The sequence below is a fragment of the Lepidochelys kempii genome, chromosome 21, assembly GCF_965140285.1.
Source record: "Lepidochelys kempii isolate rLepKem1 chromosome 21, rLepKem1.hap1, whole genome shotgun sequence".
In the NCBI taxonomy this organism is placed as follows: domain Eukaryota; kingdom Metazoa; phylum Chordata; order Testudines; family Cheloniidae; genus Lepidochelys; species Lepidochelys kempii.
In genome coordinates, this window is record NC_136400.1 from 6766403 (window position 1) to 6786059 (window position 19657).

The 19657-nt window shown below is 48.2% G+C and overlaps 1 protein-coding gene across 2 annotated transcripts in view; it reads right to left on the reverse strand.

Annotated features, from left to right (window-relative positions):
* CDK18 (cyclin dependent kinase 18) overlaps nt 1-14896 on the reverse strand; it is a 68190-nt gene extending 53294 nt beyond the window's left edge. The window contains exon 1 of one of the 2 annotated variants that reach the window (XM_073319787.2): nt 14652-14896. The gene's annotated coding sequence lies outside the window, so the exon portion shown is untranslated. The remainder of the gene's footprint in view (nt 1-14651) is intronic. The other variant, XM_073319786.2, reaches the window with a different exon arrangement.
* Between the last annotated feature and the right edge of the window lie 4761 nt (nt 14897-19657).

Genomic DNA, 19657 nt, shown 5'->3' on the forward strand with positions numbered 1-19657 from the left:
ATGCCACGGCTCTTTCACTATTCAAGGCTGCAGCACAGGGTACGGATACCCCATCCACGCGACAGGATGGAACAGCGTTGCAAGCTCGCTACCAGGCAACTGTGGCGGTACAGGGCCCTCTTCCTTACACAGTAAACCTGCCTCAAAGCAGCTGTGCTGGTTATTAGAGAGGTAGACAAAACAGGGGTGGTTCTACGGAAAAGAAACCCCCTTTCCGATGTATTCAGACTCTATCCCTTTTGCAGTCCAGTTCAATCCCGGCCACGCACCCTTTTCCCTCCCAGCCCCCTCCTCTCTTTGAAGTTATCAGCTCCTTTGTTGCAACCTGGTAGCGGATACAGACTAACACGGCTGCTACTCTGAAACCTGTCTGGTAGCTCAGTCTCCCACACGGGTCCTCATCTTTTCAGCATGCAGCCACAGCTCTGGTGCCCTGGACAAGTTAAAAGCATTTATGCCTGAGCCCTTGGAAAGTGGGGACAATAACGGAGCTCAGCATGAGATCGACACAGAGGGAAGGAGAGAGAGATCTGCTAGAGGAGCCTACAAGGCAAGGTAGGATGATGAAGTGCTATAAGGAATCTGAATGGCAGATCAGTGGGAAAGAATTTGACACCAGCTCCAGGAAGGAAGGATGGTCAGGGGGGGTAAGGCAGTTGCCTGGGACTCTGGAGATCTGGGCCTGATTTCTGGCTCTGTCACAGACTCCTTAGGGGAGACTATTCCTGTAGAATGGAGATGTTTCCCCTCTCCCATCCTTTGTCTTTTAGGCTCTCTAGGGCAAGGACTATGTATATGCATAGAGCCTCCCACAATGAGGCCCCCAGCATGGTTACAGCCTCTAGGCCCCACTGTAATACAAACAATAAATGAAGACAACATCCTGGTGGTTTCAGTTTGTGACTTGAGTGCACAGTCATTGATACCACAAATGCTGACAGAGTTAACGCTGCCCTGAGCATCCCAAGGAGAGCTGTGGTGGAAAGGGATGATTGGGCTTGATGCCCTCTTTTTTGCTTCTTTATAAAGATGGCCTGAAAGGCTTGTGTCCTAAAAGATCTTTCCATGCGCTCTCTCATCTTTTGGTTGAACTTATTCAGGTCTGGTATATACTAGGAGGCTCTATGGATGACTGGAGAACTGCCGTAACTGCGACTTCACAGTGTCAAGATGACATAGATGAGCAAGTCAGAGAAGAGATTTTCTGCCACATTGTTTAAAATGTCCTTGTTTTGGTTAACACCTATTGAATTCCAATGGCTGATGGACACTTTGGAAAGAATACGTCTGTGGTAAAGACTGCACAACCTTTCAGTCCGGGAATGAGCGCTCACAATAAACATCTGAGACTCACAAGAGGTCCTCCAGCAAAACCAGTGAAGACCAGACTGGGCATTCCCAAAACCCTAAAAACTCAGCAGGTAAAAGACAACTCAGAGGATGTCTTTGTACCTCAAGAAGCAGAAAATGGCAATTTTAAATGTTCCTTTGCAGGTCATCTTTGTGCCTCACAAAATCCCTGAAAGACAGGTGAGTATTACACCAATCTGACTGGCCCAAGTTCACTCAGCAAGCGTATCCTAAGTGATCTGCTCTAACCACTACACCACACTCCCTTCTGGTTTGAAAGCCATCGAGTCGGCTGTGCACGTGGGAGTTAGCTGCACTCACCACACCATTATCACAGTGCCACTAATTATACAATTAACCGCTAATAAGAGGGGATTGGGATGGATTACGTGCTTAACCCGAACACATACTGTTAATTTGAATTTATGAAATCATTCCCTCTCCCTTAGACACCGTATTCTGTTTTCATGGACTTAAAATGACTCCCAGGGATCCCTTTCTCCTAGCCCCTCTGCTGGAAAACTGAAGTCAAAGGGGCTTTGTTTGCTATCTTCGACTCCTTCCTTCCTGGCAGAATAGCACCTTGGATTTGTCTGACAGCAATTCAATACAAAGGACTTGCTTGTGCAGTCAAAGCCTTTGAAATGCCACAATCACAGCTCTTTAGAAATGGTGCAACCATCAGGGCCGTTGATGGTACCAGGAATTCTCATCCTAGCAGGGAAAGTGCTGTCATTGTTCTTGCTGGGGGGTAGGGGGGAAAGAGGGGCTGGAGATTTACTGATAAAGGGGAGGGGCATGCGAGAAACAGGGTGTGGGGCAATCCTTGGGTGAGGGATTGGTTTACCTGGGAGACTGGATGTCATTGGGAAGTGGAGGCATTATCTGCATTTAACACGGTCTTTTGGAAAAGACCTAAGAAACCAGAGTCCTGGCCAAAAAGCTCCTGAAAGGTGGCATGGTGTAAATACATACATAAACGCGCGCACACAGTTTAAATTCTTGTCTTAAACCTCGTACAGTACAATGCAAGCCAGCTCAGGTATCCATCCATCCTTCCAAGGAGAGTCTCTGCAGTCTCTGTGCAGAGCAGAGGCATATGACCTGAAGAATGTCTTCAGAGCTCTAGGTCTCTCAGAACTCAGCCTTCCAGCTTTAATTTGCTGTGTCTCCGCTCTCCCTCCTGGCTTAAGGGCAGGGATTAAACAATCTCCATTCTAAGTTTTTCAGAAGGCCTGGTGAAACTCTGCACTGCCGTCATCCTCCTCCTCAGGCTTTCGTCACAGAGTTTATCTGTGTCTCGTCTTTTTCGCTTCACAATAAAGAAATAATAAGTACAGTGGCTCCTCTTCCCAGAGCAGTCGGAGGAATCCCTTGGAGATTTCTGGCTCAGATCACATGAGCCAAAAGTTAGACTTAGCCCTGCAGAATCTACCTCCGCACTGGACAGAATTTTACAATGCACCCCCACCACCTCCCTAAAAAGGGGGACTGGGTGACAATGGGATACCATGCTGCAGATGCTCGGTGGCACTGACTGTCTAATGGCTGCTTAGTGGCCTATGCAGCATGAAGTTTATGGTTTTACTCCAGTTTCTGCGGACACGTGTCCAGGCTCAGCAGAGAGACCGGGGTCCAAACGGTCCGTGGAGGGTGAACCACACTCCCGTGGAGAAGGGAGGTCCCTCCAGGGTGGTGCTGGAGACACTCGGGTGTGGCAGAGCTGGGGGGATGCATGCCTGTGCTGAACCTGCTTTCTGGGTAAACAGAGGCTTTGAGTCACCAGGGCTGTTCATTTACCACCTACCACCAGGGCTGAACGCACTGAAAAATTATCAATGCATTTATTGTAGAGACAAATACAGAGGGCAGCAGAGGTGGCGACCTCTCCCCTAGATGTGGTCTCCACAGTGCAGGGCTTAGGGAACATTGGCAGGGCTACGTTACAGAGCTGTTTCGTAGCCACCCCCCCAGGCGGTGCCTGTTACCATGGACTGGACTAACAAGGCTTCAGTCTGCAGTGTGGTCAAACTGGAACCTTTCATGAACATTAAAAATAACGTCTAAAGAAGTCCAGTCACAGGAATGGAGAATAAGCTGATTTGCTACGTCCATTCTAAGTGTCTGGCAGACAACACAGCAGGCCAGACTTCATTGTGATGGGCAAAATATAAGAAGCTGAATAGAACAGACTGGGTCCAATTTCTCACTCTGCTATATACTTTCTGTGTCACCTTGGGCAAGTCACTTAATCTGTCCGTGCTTCGGTTCCCATTTGCAGAACGGAGATAATGACCCTCCTTGCTCCCAGCCTTGTTCTGTCATGTCTATTCAAACTGCAAGACCTTTGGGGGAGGGACTGTCATTCGTTGGTGTGTGGTCTTCAGTGGAACTACACCGGTTTGCACCAACTGAGAACTGGGCCCACTCCCCTTATTTAACAATTGCAGATAAGTGGAGATGTGTTCCTTCTCTCTACGGGATTTGGAGGGTTCTGTAATTATCGGAAAGGCCATGTAAAGCAACCATTTGATACTGGGACTCGACAAAAGATTCTGCCTGTGCTAAGGGCAGGGCAGATTCCTAAAAGGTCAGGAGCAGGAATCGGCCATTTATGCAATTACCACGTAATAATTCGGAGATAATTATGAGCTGGTTGCTTCTAGGGTATTTCTGTAGCAATAGGAGCATTAAATGTCTCAGGGTGGGTGGAAACTTCCCCAGAAAACACTTTGCTGCTGTTCCTTTGCATGTGAATTTACCCTTTCAGCTTGAAGAGTGAAGGACATTATGCAGGGAAAGGTTACTGTGCCCAGCCAGCCGATCCCTTTAATAATAGCCCTTCTACAGCGCCTTTCACTTGAGGATCTCCAGCTGTTCTACTGACATCGATAAAGCTGCAGCCCCGCAGTGAGAGAGGTAAGTATTATCCCCAGCACACAGATGGGGAACTGGAAAAACAGGCAGGAGATGCGACTTCTCCGAGGTCACGCAGCCAGTCCATGGCAGGGCCAGGAATAGACCCCAGGAGTCCTGACTTCAGATCCTGATCCACGCTTTGAATGAATCCTGCCAGAATTATTTATTTATATGCTCAACGAGGTCACTGATGAGGCTGATGATCCTGACATGAGACCCACAGTACCAGCCTGCAGTGTTTGTTGGTGAGGGCACAGGTACAGTAGGTCCTTCCATCAAATGCCAATAGAATGGTTACATTCTGCTCCGTTCGCAGTCTCAAAGGGCCAGCTCTCTCACTGGCGTACGTCAGCATAGATCCATTGACTCCAGCTGAGGATCTGGACCAACACCCCTCACTGCCTTTCCTATTCCGTTTGTAAGAGTACTGGCTTTCTCCCACTAGGTGGTTATACTGCATTGGTGGGAAGAGATTCCTACCTCCATATTTTGAAATAAAGCACTGAGGGCTAGATTTTTTAAAGTATTCAGCTAGGTTCAGAAAGGCTACAACTTCCACTGAAATCAACGGAAGTTGGGTACCTAAATACCTTTGAAAATCTGGCCCCTTTGTCAGTTGTCTGAATGAAGATCAGCAGCACTGGCCACACCACAGCTCCCTATCACCTGCCATTAAACAAATGATACTTTCCAACATATACCCGGCCATTGAGCAATCCACGACACACTAGACGGTACAAAGGCAGGGTTAAAGCTGACGTTTCAGGTGGAAATACAGCTATGTATCTTGGAATGGCTCATTTTAATGCTGCTGTGATTGTTAATGGTGTGTCAGAGAGCTTAGAGCTTTGGAGAGATGTCTTTTTCAATTATTATTTAATTCACAATAAATAACACAAATAAACAGAGATGTTGGAATTTTTCCCTGTTTTGCAGGAATCACATATTTAAATCTGTTTTAAGGCTGCGGAATTTAAGATTTGGAGGGAGGTGAGGGGGTGAGAGAACCTGGATTTGTGCAGGAAATGGCCCACCTTGATTATCATACACATTGTGAAGAGAGTGGTCACTTTGGATGGGCTATTACCAGCAGGAGAGTGAGTTTATGTGTGGGGGGGCAGAGGGTGAGAAAACCTGGATTTGTGCTGGAAATGGCCCAACTTAATGATCACTTTAGATAAGCTATTACCAGCAGTAGAGTGAGTTTGTGTGTGTATGGGGGTGGGGAGGTGAGAAAACCTGGATTTGTGCTGGAAATGGCCCACCTTGATTATAATGCACATTGTAGGGAGAAAAGGAGTACTTGTGGCACCTTAGAGACTAACCAATTTATTTGAGCATGAGCTTTCGTGAGCTACAGCTCACTTCTGTAGCTCACGAAAGCTCATGCTCAAATAAATTGGTTAGTCTCTAAGGTGCCACAAGTACTCCTTTTCTTTTTTGCGAATACAGACTAACACGGCTGTTACTCTGAAACCTGTAATTGTAGGGAGAGTGGTCACTTTTGATAAGCTATTACCAGCAGGAGAGTGAGTTTGTGTGTGTGGTTTTTGGAGGGGGGTGAGGGAGTGAGAGAACCTGGATTTGTGCTGGAAATGACCCACCTTGATTATCATGCACATTGTGAAGAGAGTGGTCACTTTGGATGGGCTATTACCAGCAGGAGAGTGAGTTTGTGTGGGGGGGGGCGGAGGGTGAGAAAACCTGGATTTGTGCTGGAAATGGCCCAACTTGATGATCACTTTAGATAAGCTATTACCAGCAGGACAGTGGGGTGGGAGGGGGTATTGTTTCATGGTCTCTGTGTGTATATAATGTCTACTGCAGTTTCCACGGTATGCATCCGATGAAGTGAGCTGTAGCTCACGAAAGCTCATGCTCAAATAAATTGGTTAGTCTCTAAGGTGCCACAAGTACTCCTTTTCTTTTTGCAAAGATCAGCCCAGCAATTCAATTCTTGTGGATTCAGAAATTCAATTTAAAAAATACCCCAATAATTGCAGCTCTCAAGTCTGCTGGGGAAACAGACCAAATTCCTCCCCCCTCCCCAACACACACACTTTACTCCAGCCCCAAAACTAGAAGAATTTGTTAGGAATTTCAAATGCCAGCTGTTTGTTTCAGGCTCCACAGAGAGGTGTTAGCAGCACATGAGAGCTGTGAGAGGAAGTTCAGGCTCTGGGACTGTGGAAGGGACGTTATCAGGGTTTGACTGTGTGACCAGTCCCATCAATACATCTGAACAGAAGGCAAGAGGCTGAGAAGTGGGAGATCACACCCCTTCATCCCTCCTTCCTATTCAGGATCACAAACTTCCCCGTGGCAGCTACAGCAATTGCCAGAGTAACTCATGGAAAACAACATACTCCGATACTTTTTAAGCTAACTATTAATATTATTTAGCAGTGGGGGGAAAAAGCAGAGCCAAACCCATGCAGCAATCTACAAACCACGGTCCGTGGATTACAGTTTGAGAACAACTGCCCTAAACCATTTGGAGCAGCTGTACCCTCAAGATTTTTTTTCTTTCCCCGAAAGAAGGGCATGGAAATCAGGTAAGGCCAAGGGGTGGTCTACACTACCGCTTAAGTCGATGTAACTTACGTCGCTCAGGGGTGTGAAAATGAGCCGATATAGCATGGTAGTGCCCTAAGCTACCTCGCTGAGAATGCTAAACTCACAGAACCCGAGGGCTTGAGAGAGAGACCTGAGATCATCCAACGCTCAGGATGAACGTTGCCCTCAATGATAAACATAGCATGGCAGACACTGAATAATAATTAAAAAAATCTCACATTATTCTTGCCCCAGAGGAGATGAAAAGGAGAAAGAGAGAACCACATGTGTCTGATGCCAGTTATGTTACTTAATGCACCTCTGGATGATGCTTAGAGACCACGATGATGGGCATGGTATAGACACTAGAACAGAATAGACTAGAACAGAACATGACCGAGTATTTCTTCCCAGACGCCCAGTCTTGCACAATAAATTAATTTTCTTCCAGAGGTTCTGTGCACTGAAAACGCACTCTTGACCCTCGGCCAATTTAAACACATTTCAATCGGAAGCCAGGCTCTGAATATTCAGTGTGGTGGCTGGAGGAACATTTACCAGGCAGGAGAGAATCTATAATGGGAGCTTGTTTGACTGTGAACATCTCCAAGACTGACCTTAACCCTTCCAGAGATAATTCCTCCTTGGGCCACTCCACCCATGTTATGCCCAAGACCACCACCTAAAAACACAGAGCAATGTGTTTCTTTGGCACCAGCCGGGTGCCTAGTCTCCAGCCAAAGACATCCTGACCGGAAACACGCTGCATTAACTGAATCTTCACTCCAAGAGATTCAGAGCCAGATTTTTAAAGGTATTCAAGCACCTAACTCCCACTGAACTCAATAAGAGTTAGGCACCTAAATTCCTTGACAAACCTGGCCCTAATTCCCTTAGTCTCCTAAAAAAAAATCTCATCACTGAGCAATGGAAAGAATCCCCACCTCTCCCATGAGCCCCAGCACCCCACTGCTGTCATTAGTTATACAAGGATGTTGCTGCTGGTAACAGCATCTTCTATTTCCCAAGGGAACCCACTGCCCTGCAGCTAAAAAAACAGCTGAATTAAAGAGACACTAACAGCCACTTGCTTTGTTTTTCCAGGTTAATTTCATTGATAGATTTATTTGACTCTCACCCCAGCTTGCTCTTCTAAAAGCAGGAAAATAACAAACTGACAAGTGTCACATCAGGAGCTGGGAGCCAGGATGCCCGGGTCCCATGCCCAGCTCTGTCAATGACTCATTTTGAAACAGGAATAGGTCACTGTGCACAAGGGAGCTTTTAGCCACTCTGAGCCTTGATTTACCCATCTGTAAAATAGGGATAATAATACATATCTCAAGGGTGTTTTGAGAGTTAATGTTTGGAAGGTACTCATTAATTATTACTAATTAAGTATCTCCATTAGCAAGGCCATTCTTTATGTGGCTCGTGCAGAATCTCTGCCCTCACCCTCCACACACATTTTTGAAATTAACATCACTTCATCCTGTTTACTTCTTTCTTTGTGCATCAACAGCACTGATACTCCTGCTCTGGCAATCCTGTGTGTTCCTGAAATGCTGGGCAGAGGTGGTCAGCAGTCCATGCTGACAACGTTACATCAAAGAGCAGTCATTTTTAAAAATATTATGATTAATATTACATTAACACCTACATACCCCAACCAACAGCAAGGCCCCATTATGCGAGGCACTGCACACGCACTCAGTGAGCGATTGTCCCTGCTTCAAAGAGCTTACAAACAAATTAGGCGAGACACACAAAGAGGAAGAAGACATGCAGAGTGGTGAAGTGACAGACCCAAGGCCTCTTGGCTGGTCAGTAGCAGAACCTAGACTAGAGTCCAGATCTCCTGGCTCCCTCCCAGTTCAGTGCACTATCCGCTATCCCATGCTGACCCTCTTCTTTCCTAGGATCAGAGTGGTGATTTCTCTCACTCAACCAGCTGCTTCCGTCAAATGAAAGTCTGAACCACAGGGCATTTCCCCATTAGCATAGTTGGAAAGGCAGGGCAGATTCAGGAACCAAATGGTTTGATTGCAGCTGCAATGTTACTATTAGACAGTCTCTGGCAATACCATTGCTCCTTAAGCCATTTCAGTTGTGCTGTGATAACATGACACTTGCTCTTGGCATTCAGAGCATGATTGCTACATTGACCCTTCCTCTCTACCAACCACAACACCCATTATCTAATCTAACCAATCCAGTCGCTCTAGTCTAAAGGGTTTTTCTGTAGCGCCTCTCCCCTGATGCCTAGAGCACGGCCTTACAATTAGTTTTCTGCCACTCGACATACTGGCTTCTCTACACAAACATTTAGGGCAGGTCTTCACTTAAAATGCTGCCGCTTCAGTTAATCCACCTCCATGAAAGGTGGTAGCTATGTCGAGGGGAGAAGCCTGTTTACACCGGGGGTTAGGTCGGGATAGCTGCGTAGCTCAGGAGCGTGGCTTTTTCACACCCCATAGCGTTGTAGTTATACTGATGTAAGTTGATAGTGTAGACCTGGCCTTAGTTCCCCGCAAGCTGGAGTGAGAATCTACCCTTCACTAGCATGCTGCACACTGACTGTCCATGTGGACCCTGCTGACGGGTTTGTTAACAGGCTTTGCTCTAGTCCTCTTTGAAACAGGAGTAGATTAAACCCCATTAAGGAACTTTTAATGTGCGCCAGCAGGATCCGCCGAGATAGACAGTGCACGGCAGGTTAGATTCCCATCCCAGCTTGCCGCCAGCTAATTGTTCAGGAGAGACACCTTTGCTCATCTGAAAGTATACGACCCATGCCTCGGTCCCAAGCACCTACCTGCCTTAGAGCCAGCTGGCTCAGGGAGCCCTATAAATAGCCCATGCAAGATGCAGTTATGAAGAGAGCAGGTGACAAAGATACGTACAAACTGCTGCAGGGCTGTTTTATTTTTTCCTAATTATCACTCCTCATATTAGATTTTACAAATAAAACATTCACTGCCCCCTGGAGGCGTCGGAGGTTGGGAAATGGGTAGATGGAAGTGACGCACAAAGGTATCGCACAGAGCAGCAGGTAAAGACAGTTGTGTAACAGTTTCAGAAGAGGGTAGTCAGTGTCCCTCTTGCCTGGACTCTGTAGGGCTACTATATCACCTACCACCACGTTGTCCCTCTAAGCAGTGGCGAGCTAAGCGTTTTAAAACTCCGAAGTGATTCGTGATTTGGGCTGTCTCAATTGCTGGTGCACAACCTGAGATACTTTAAAGGGGCTTGATCTTCAGGACGTGCTGAGCACCCACACTCTGAAAACCAGCCCCTAAAGAGAGTGTCTCTCACTATTCTAGGTACTAATAGGTCCCCATTTTTTCTATAGCATCTGGACATCACACTGTCCTTTAAAGGTATTTATCCTCACAACAGCCCTGTGAGGTAGGGAAGTGCTACCATTCCCACTGTACAGAAGGGAGCCGGCACAGAAAGGCTCAGGGATGTACTCAAGGTAACACAGGCAGACTGTGGTGAAGCAGGGACTTGAACCCAAGTCCTAGGCTACTGCCTGAACCACTGGACCATCCCTGCTCTCTAGGAATCGTGCAGCCAAAAGCACTAGCCCCTTGTTAGAAGATGTGGACCACTATGCACGGTGCCCATAGGCCGGAACTTTCAAGAGAGCTCAGCTGCCTTTCAGGCACCTATCAAACGGGTGCAGGAGCATTCAGCACATTGGGTGTGCGTTGAGTGCTGGGTTCTTTTGAAAATCTGGACACAGAAGTGTCCCAATCGGCACGGCTGGGTGCGGAGCACTTCTGAAAATCTGGTGCTTGCTTAGGTGCCTGAGAGGGAGCTGAGTTCTTTAGACAATCTGGCCCCGAGTGTGGTTGCTGATCACTTGCATATCTGCGTCGGAGCTGGTCTCTAAAAACAGCTAGAGAATGCAGAAGATAGCAGAATACGGATCTCAAATTGTGACCAGAAAATCTACAAGACTGGACTGCACAAAAGAAGGAGAGAGGAGAAAAAACAAAAACAAAAACGAGAGACAGCAGAGACCTCAGCAGCAAGGAGGCATCAGTGTAGATTTACTTTACAGTCTAAAGCTTGGTCGCTTTTCACAGCTGTCTGAAAGTAATTTTCACTCCAGCTTCTGTTCCAGCAAGGGTGGCAGGCCAGTGGTGTGGGCGGCTAAGCAACTTGATATCAGAGGAGCAACTTTTGCTGTAGGGAAAATGCTACCTTAAAAGGAACCTTGATTGGAAATGAAAGAGCGTGACCGGGATGCTGTATTTGGTAAGAGATTGTCTCTGCAGAGCTAACTGCCTGCAAGATTGCAATCCGGGCCTTTGCATCTGCAGCAACCAACAGGTGGTGTTTTGTTTTCTGTTTCTTTTCCAGCAGCAGTGAGTTAATCAGGAAGGGATAAGAAGACAAATTCAATGGGCAGATCCCCGCCTGGATGCCATTTGCTGAAAGGAGCCAACTGACCTCTAAAATTAGATGCCTATTAAACATGAGAGATGCTTGGATGCAAATCAAGGCAACGTCAGTTTGCAGGGTTTGGGCTGACTTTTGGCAGGGCGGCGGAGCTGATGCACCAGTAACTCAGAGCAAAACTGCGTTTCAGACCCTTTTGAGAGTTCTGTGTGGCCTGGAGCACTGAGCCCAGGGCTGGGAGTCAGCTGCCCAGGGTTCTTGCTCTACCATCAATTCCACTTCACTTCCATATCTCAGGTTCCTCATCTGTGAAATGGCAACCTTCCTCAAAGGGAGGTTGTGAGGATGCTATTGTACATACAGCACCATGGAAGCTCAAACGATTATTTGGTCACTTAGAGATTTTCTCAGACAACCTGCCCCAAGTTTCAGGTGTGTAATGAAGCCAGGAGAGTGTTTCAGAGTTTGTAATGAATGATTCATCTGTCTCCAGAAGGCCAGAGTGGGGACTGATGGACTCAGAAGTGTGCTGCAGCCTGAAAACTTTAATGCAAACAGGAGGTCTGTGAAGTGATCGCAGTCCACCCAGTGTCACATGTGCATATAAACCTATAACTTTTGTTTTCAGCAGGTGGCCAGGGCTCTGCATGTGACACAGAAAGTGGAAGGATTGTCTGGGATTCAGGAGATCGGGTTTAATTCTCAGCTCTGCCACAGACTCCCTGAGTGACCCTGGGCAAATCACCTCATCTCTGTTCCTCAATCCGTAAAATAGGTCTAATAATCCTTCTCTTGTCTATTTAGACTGTAAACAACTTCAGGCAAGGACTCTCTCACTGTGGGTATGTGCTTGACACAATATGGCCCCTTCTCAGAGGGAGTCTAACTATTGCCATCATAAATACATCTGGAATACATTAGCCAGATTTAAAACAGCCAACTCAGAAGCCAGGGTGCATGGCTACTGCACTGTCGTCACCCATAATGTCTGAACAAGACACACAATAACTACTCACTTCATCCATTGAAGGGACCTACAAAAAGTGGCCAATTAGTGACAGTGGCCGTCACAAAAAATACAACACTAAAAATAATACTCTGTGCTTCCAAAGCACCTTCCATGCCAGCATCTCAATGCTCAGTGCAGACCCAATTGAGCAAACCTCATGGAGTGATGCAAGGTCACATTTCACAGATGGAGACACTGAGGAACAGAGGTTAAGTGAGTGACCAAAGGTCCCATGGGGAATCTGTGGCAGAGCCAAGAATAGACTCCAGATTGGTGAACTCCTGTTCTTTAGTCACAAGACCTTCCTATCTTTTCTAATGAGGGGACTTCCAGCCTTCACTGGGGAGATTATTCCACTGTCTGATTTCACCCCAAGGAAATTCACCTGATATGGTGCCTACATTTCCCTATGCCCAAGTTGATCCTGTTACTCTCTGATCCTTCCCATATGCTGTCCCATCCCCCGCCCCTCACATGCCTCTGTGGGGTTGGCTTTAGTGTCTGAAAGGCTCTTTGTGAAGTAAGATGTCTAGAGACCCATCCAGTTCCCTCCTCACCTGTCACTGGGCCTGTGATGTTGGAGCTGGGGAGGAGGCAACGTGGCACTCCTGGGTGTGTAGGCTAACACAAGCCTACAGTTGCTAGCGCAGAAGATAAACCCTCGATGTGACAACGAGTTGGTCAGTGGAGGCACGTCTGTGAAATCTCTAAACCCCTCCATCAAGGGGCAACAGACCCTGGAAAGTACTTCTCCCTTACTGGCCAGGCGAGCTGGCACACAATCCTAGCTAGCAGCACCACCCCTCTCCCTCACACTGGCAAAACCCTCCAGCTCGCAGACGGGAGCAGTGCCAAAGAGGCCTTCACTGTGCCAGTTGGCAGAACGACCTGTCTGGAGAGGGGATGGTTCTGATCTCTAGTCGTGCAGCAGGGAGGCAGGTATTGCCTAGTGGACAGAGCCTCAGCTTAGGGGTCAGGAGAGCTGGGATCTGTTCCCAGCTCTGCCACTTACTCGTTGCAAGCCCTTGGACATGTCACTTCCTATGTGCCTCACTTTCCTGTACTCAGGGAATGATGCTACTTACCCAGCTTGTAAACGTGCTTAGAGAGCTAAGAGTGGAAAGTGCCAATTATTATTAGAGAGTCTAAATATCCGGCATTTGCAGGGGTAACTGTTTTCAAGCTAACTGGATTTCTTTGGTGGCCTCTCAGGAGCCTCTTCACAGCCACCTGAGGACGGAAAGCAGCCCCATTTCGCATTGATCCCACATTCAGTCTGTGGTTTGTTTTTCCGCTCTGCCCAAACTACATTGCCACTGGAAATGCCCAGCGGCCTAACTGCACCAGAACCACTGGTTACCCTGCAGCAGCCAGGGCTCCATTCATACGCACCACTTCTCAGCTTGAACCAAGCCCACTCCCATTCCATTAACCCTTTGCCTCCTGCCTGTGCAGAGTGCCATCCCCACCCCCTCATAGACACACACACAATGACGGAGCCTCAGGCTGGAGGCTGATGTTTCTTCCCTTTCGGAGTTAATGCCACCATTGTGCCAATCCGTCAGCACCGCTCATTCTGGTTTGTTTGCATATAGGGAAGGGCCAGTTAGTTAAAGCATCACTGGCACCAATTCTAGTCCTGGCGTGGCAGAGATTTGGGTTGCAGGCATTAACCACCTGATCTAGGTAACTGCTCCCCACCAGCGATGAGGGCGGTGATGATGAGGGAGCTGAAGGAAGCAACACTTAGGCGTCAACTTCCCCACATACCAGGGAATGTGCCAGAGCTATAGCGAGATGCAAAGGACACTGGCAGCCACAAAAAGTGCAGCATGAGGGGAATTCACACACGCAGGGAGAATAACCCAGCCTCAGCACGTGAACAGATGTCACACCGAGACTTCAGTGTCATCTCCTCCTGACAGCAGCCTGGCAAAGTTTCATTCTGGAGACAACAGATTTCCCCCTCCTCTCCCAGCTGGCCGGCTTCCTTCAAAGACGGGCCAATATCTTGCCCTGCGAGCAAACTCCTCAGGGTTTTGGAGAAAGGAGTGATGGAGGGGAGGGGGAACAAGGCTTCCTCAATGCCCTGCACCAAAACCAAAACACACATAGGAATCTCTTCTGCCGAGGAGGAGACCAGAATATCCTGCTGCTACATTTGGCATAAAGTTGATCTGCCTCCGTTTCGGATCTCCCACCCCCGGCCCCAACTACCCTCCCACAAAGTACAGCATGCCACCAAGAGATCAATAATCCCCGAAGAGGAAGCTGCGCTGGGAAACCAGAGGGATATAAAAGGGGGACTGCTCCTTTAAAAGCAAACCCCACTCTGTCATACCTTTGCTCTGTTTACATTGTAATGTTGGTGAAATGTAACCGCACAAGGGGAAGAGCCAGTACTTACCCGCTGGAGAAAGAGGAGACTCTCCTTCTTTCTTTTTTTCAAATCAAGTCCACTTTTGCTTCCCCAAGTCTCTCCCGTCTTCGATCTTGCCCCTGCACCAGCTGGTCTCGTCTGCCCTGGGCACTTCACTCCCAGAAAAGGTAAGGAAAGAGTCTTCCCGCAGCAACCTGAGGCTGGGGCTGCAAGAGGCACTGAGCAAAGGGAGGAGGGAGAGAGAGAGAGAGAGAGAGAGAGAAATCCTCTCAGTAGGGCTGGAGTATTTCATGTGTGACACTGGCTCCTCCCCAAAGCTGACATCCCTGCCGGGCAACTGCCAATCCTGGGGGTGTAGCAAGCCCTGCTTGGCTTGGGCTCAGATGTCTTTTCACCAGCTGTCCCAGGCTTACAAGGATCATAGAATCATAGAAGATCAGGGTTGGAAGGGACCTCAGGAGGTCATCTAGTCCAACCCCCTGCTCAAAGCAGGACCAATCCCCAACTAAATCATCCCAGCCAGGGCTTTGTCAAGCCTGACCGTAAAAACCTCAAAGGAAGGTGATTCCATCACCTCCCTAGGTAGCCCATTCCAGTGCTTCACCACCCTCCCAGTGAAAAATTTTTTCCTAATATCCAACCTAAACCTCCCCCACTGAGACCATTACTCCTTATTCTGTCAAGGAGTGAGATGGGTGGGGGGCACAGTGTACTTCTGGTTGGCAGCAGCCACTTGCTCCTGCTCATTCGGAAAACAAATCTGGCCTCTGATCCCGCTTCCCACTCACCCAAACACCTGGTATGTCTTCACTGCAAAGTTTACTCAGGCTCTTACTAGGGGGCTGTCCACATACAAAACCCTCTCCCCCGGGGTAGGGGTGCTTTCATCCCAGGCTAGCTGGACATGTTCCTCTTTCCCTCAGCAGGGCCCCCTGCAGAATTCTTCCAGCATAGTGGGGAAACCCCAGCAAGAGCAGCTGGCTTTATGCTGCCTCCCACAGAAGTTCCTGGCAAAAAGGCAGGAGCATTTCTTTGGGGGGAGGGAAATATGGCCATCACCCTGGCTATTCCCAGCTGCCTTGGGGGCACAAACCAGGGAAGCCCTGGAGGTTGCTCTAAGCTGCAGACGATGCAGAAGATGAACTGGACCCTAGCAGCCTCCACATAAAGCCAGTGTTGCCCACTCTCACTTCTCTGATCCCAACACCACGCTCATGTGGGATGAATCTGACTCCCAGCATGAAGACACCAACAACCAACCAACCTGTGGCAAGAAAACACAAGGCTGGGGAATTGGTTGCCCACATCTTTTAGATTTCTACTTATCAGCCTAATGCGTTTCCATTAGACTCTGTGTTTGCAGCATGATCATCTTCGCCAGTAACTATTTGCTGTATTATATTTAGCCAAACATATTCAGCTTTCCAAAAACAGGCACCCATGGAAATAAAACAGGTTTACAGAAGGTATCAACATCGTCTGTCTGTGACTAATTAATTTCTCACATAACTTGCGATACCATGCCCATCCCCTCTCCAACACCGTCTGGTGGTCACTAGAATTTCAGTAACATATGTAATGTCAGGTTAAAATGTCTGCGTCATCCAAGAGGATTTGGGGGAGACGGGAGGGTTGGAATAAGATGGGGATGCTAGTAACACACCTTTGTGTGGCAGGGCATGGCATGCCTTTGAAAGAAGGCATGGAGAACAAGAGGCCAGAAGAAGGTGATGGAAAAGGGGAAGCGGATAGAAACTGACTCTAAACCAGGAAGGGAAATGCAGTAGTTAGTCTCCATTCCCTCACTCTGCCTTTTTTCCCCCTCTCCTTTTTTCATTCTGGAGAAAATCCTGGGAGATTGTCCTGTCTGTTTTCATACAGAATTGTCTGTTTTCTGCTGGACAACTCCTTGGAGACCTGGAGAAATGACGACATCACAAGAGTGTGAAAGCTGAGCAATTGGGAGAGGAAGGGATTTTTAGTCAGGCTGTTTTGCTAGCTCATCTTAATACCTTTATAACTCTAACACCCAACCAAGACCTTGGGAGGGACTTGACCTTTGTGAAAGATTCAGCATCCTTACCACAATAACTGAGAAACTTCCTACCCCAACTCTCTAGTCTTCTAGAGGGCCCTCCAGCCAAAATGAGAAGTTAAGACCTTGTTGCACATCCCAGACAGACAGACCAAGAGTTGACCAGGCTTTGGAGGCTGAATTCTGCTCTCATCTTTAGAAGCTGTCCTTCCAGTTCATGTCTGAGGTATGTTAGGCAGGTGGGGTGTATAGATAAGCTAGCAGGTGAGAACTGATGGCCTGTGGTTAAGGCAGCAAACTAGACCATGGCTGATCTCAGTTCAAGCCCAGCCCTGCCACAGACTCCCTGTGTGACCTCGGGAGAGTCACTTAGTCTCTCTGTGCCTCAGTTCCCCATCTGCCAAATGGGGACCATAATCCTTCCTTTGTCTGTTTTGTCTATTTAAGATGGTAAACTCTTTGGGCAGGAACAATCTCTTAACATGTTTACATGCAATTCCTTGCACGATAGGGTGATTTCAATAGAACGGCAATTCTTGCTGCTCACGTGACACCAAAAGGAACTTCAGTCTCCACTGCTGTCAACCTGGCACCTTAAAGTCATTTAGAACCAGGAAGCAGAGTAGCATCCCAGGCCAAACATATCCAGTTAGGGACTGTGAGCCCAGAACCAAAGACAGAAAGAGAACTCACTCGCAGAACCAGTTTCAGAAGCAGCACTGGACCTGCATGCAAGCAAAGACTTTTACAAGCAATTAGTGAGCACGGATGTAAGCTCAGTGCCTGCGTCACGCCGGCTGCCTATTGGCCCATAATATTCCCCATAAAAATAAATCACATTAATCACCATGCCACGGAAGGGAGAGCTCTAATCCTGATGGGAATGACATGGAGTGGGGAAGCCAAAAATTCTGCTGGTGCAGGTGGAAGACAGGAAGATTTCCTCGTGCTAGCTGTTCAGAGACAGACTGGGAGAGAAACCACCTCAGACAAACATGGCAGCAGCATGGGAGAGGTTGGGAGCATTACACTGAATGTTAGATGTTCATTAGGATTAGCAACACAGTATCCCTAGTAGGGAGGCACTGAGCTCCATATTGTAACCAGTGGTTCATTCCCAACACTATCCCAAAGCAAAGTGTCCCCTAAGCAACAGTCTGCGGAGGACAGCAGGGTCTGATGGTCATTGGCCTCGAGTCAGGCACATGTCATCAGAAGCCTGTGCAATACAGAGTGGCACATTTAGGCTTGGAAGGGTTTAGACAATGTGACCTATGAGGAAAGGTTAAAAAAAACCCTGGCCATATTTAGTTTTGAGAAAAGAAGACTGCGGGGGGGACCTGACAACAGTCTTCAAATATGCTAAGGGCTGTTACGAAGAGGACAGTGATCAATTGTTCTCCACGGCCACTGGAGGTAGCACAAGAAATGGGCTTAATCTGCAGCATGGGAAATTTAGATTAGATATTAGGAAAACCTTTCTAACGCTATGGGTAGTTAAGCTCTGGAACAGGCTTCAAAGGGAGGCTCTAGAAATCCCTGTCATTGGAGGTTTTTAAGCAAAGGTTGGACAAACACCTGTCAAGGCTGGCCCAGGTTTACCTGATCTGCAAGCCCAAGGGGCTGGACTTGATGAGCTCCTGAGGTCCCTTCCAGCCTGGCATTTCTCTGATTCAGTGATTTGCAAGGCAGTGTGGAAGGTGTTTTTCCAAAATGGCAGTTTAGCAGCTGGGTGGAATGGAGGCATGTTTGGGTTTTTTCCAAAGTCCTGCTGTGCCCACGAACTAGGGCTGCGAAATCAAGCAATCGTGTGAAATTTCAAAGGCAAATTTTGCTGAAATGAGCTCGTTGCAGTGAGGAATATTTTTCAAAAATGGGTCTGGTTTGGAAGTCGCGACAGCTTGCTGAAGCCAATGATTGTGAGCATGGCAGCTTCTCCTGGGGATATTTTGCTCAGTGAATCCGTGGGGCTGGACAGGGAAGTGAACCCTGGAGCTGTTACAGAAATGCAATTCCTAGTGCACAGATTGGTCAAACTGCAGCCAATGGGTCAGATGCGGTCTGGGGAGCTCCACAGGGAAGCCCATGGCTGCTTTCATGTTGGATACAGGTTGCATCCCTTGGAGACATCAGACCTCCTCCTACCCAGCCTGGCTCCTTGTGCAGTCACTTACCCCTCCATAACATGAGTGCAGATGCTCACAGATCTGGACAGCAGTGTTTACATCCACTGCCCATTCATTTTAGTCAGGGGAAATGGCTACATAGGATGCCAGGCAGTGGAGAGTCAAGCCCAGCAGGTAACTCTCCATCTCGATCCAGATAGGCCTGGCATGCCGGGACCTGCACCAACATGGGCTGCACCTCCACATGAGCAATGACAGCCGCTGCAATCTGTTCTGTTTCATGCCAGTTAGGCCCAGCCCTGGGGCTCCTGTCAAGTTGCCAGCATGGCCCTTAAGTGGGCACCCCCAAGGACCGGTGGGTTAGGATTCTGCGGGAATGTCCATAGTAGCAGGTGAATTCCCGAGATGGGCATAGAGATATGGGCACGTCCACCCTCTACACAGAGAGCACCATGTTTCTTCCTTAAAGCCAGAGCACCTCCCCACCCCAAGGATGAGCCAACAGTAGAGAGATCCCAGATGACACTGCTGAGCTACGGGGGTAATGGGTCCTTTTGCTAGAGATGGGGAGGAGGTTTCCCTGCCAACAGTTTTCGAGGAGAGGCTGGTGAGTCCTGAGCAGCATTCTAATCACAGACTCCAGAAGGGATTTGCTCAGGCTGTTCTTCTCTACAGCGCTCTCCTTCAACTGGTGCATCTGCATTCTGCAGATCCATGCAAGCCCTGGCCCCAGAGGAAATCATAGAATCATAGAATATCAGGGTTGGAAGGGACCTCAGGAGGTCATCTAGTCCAACCCCCTGCTCAAAGCATGGAGCAGAACCTAGTGTTCCAGCATTCTGCAGGCAGGGGAGCAGGAGAGATCATTCACC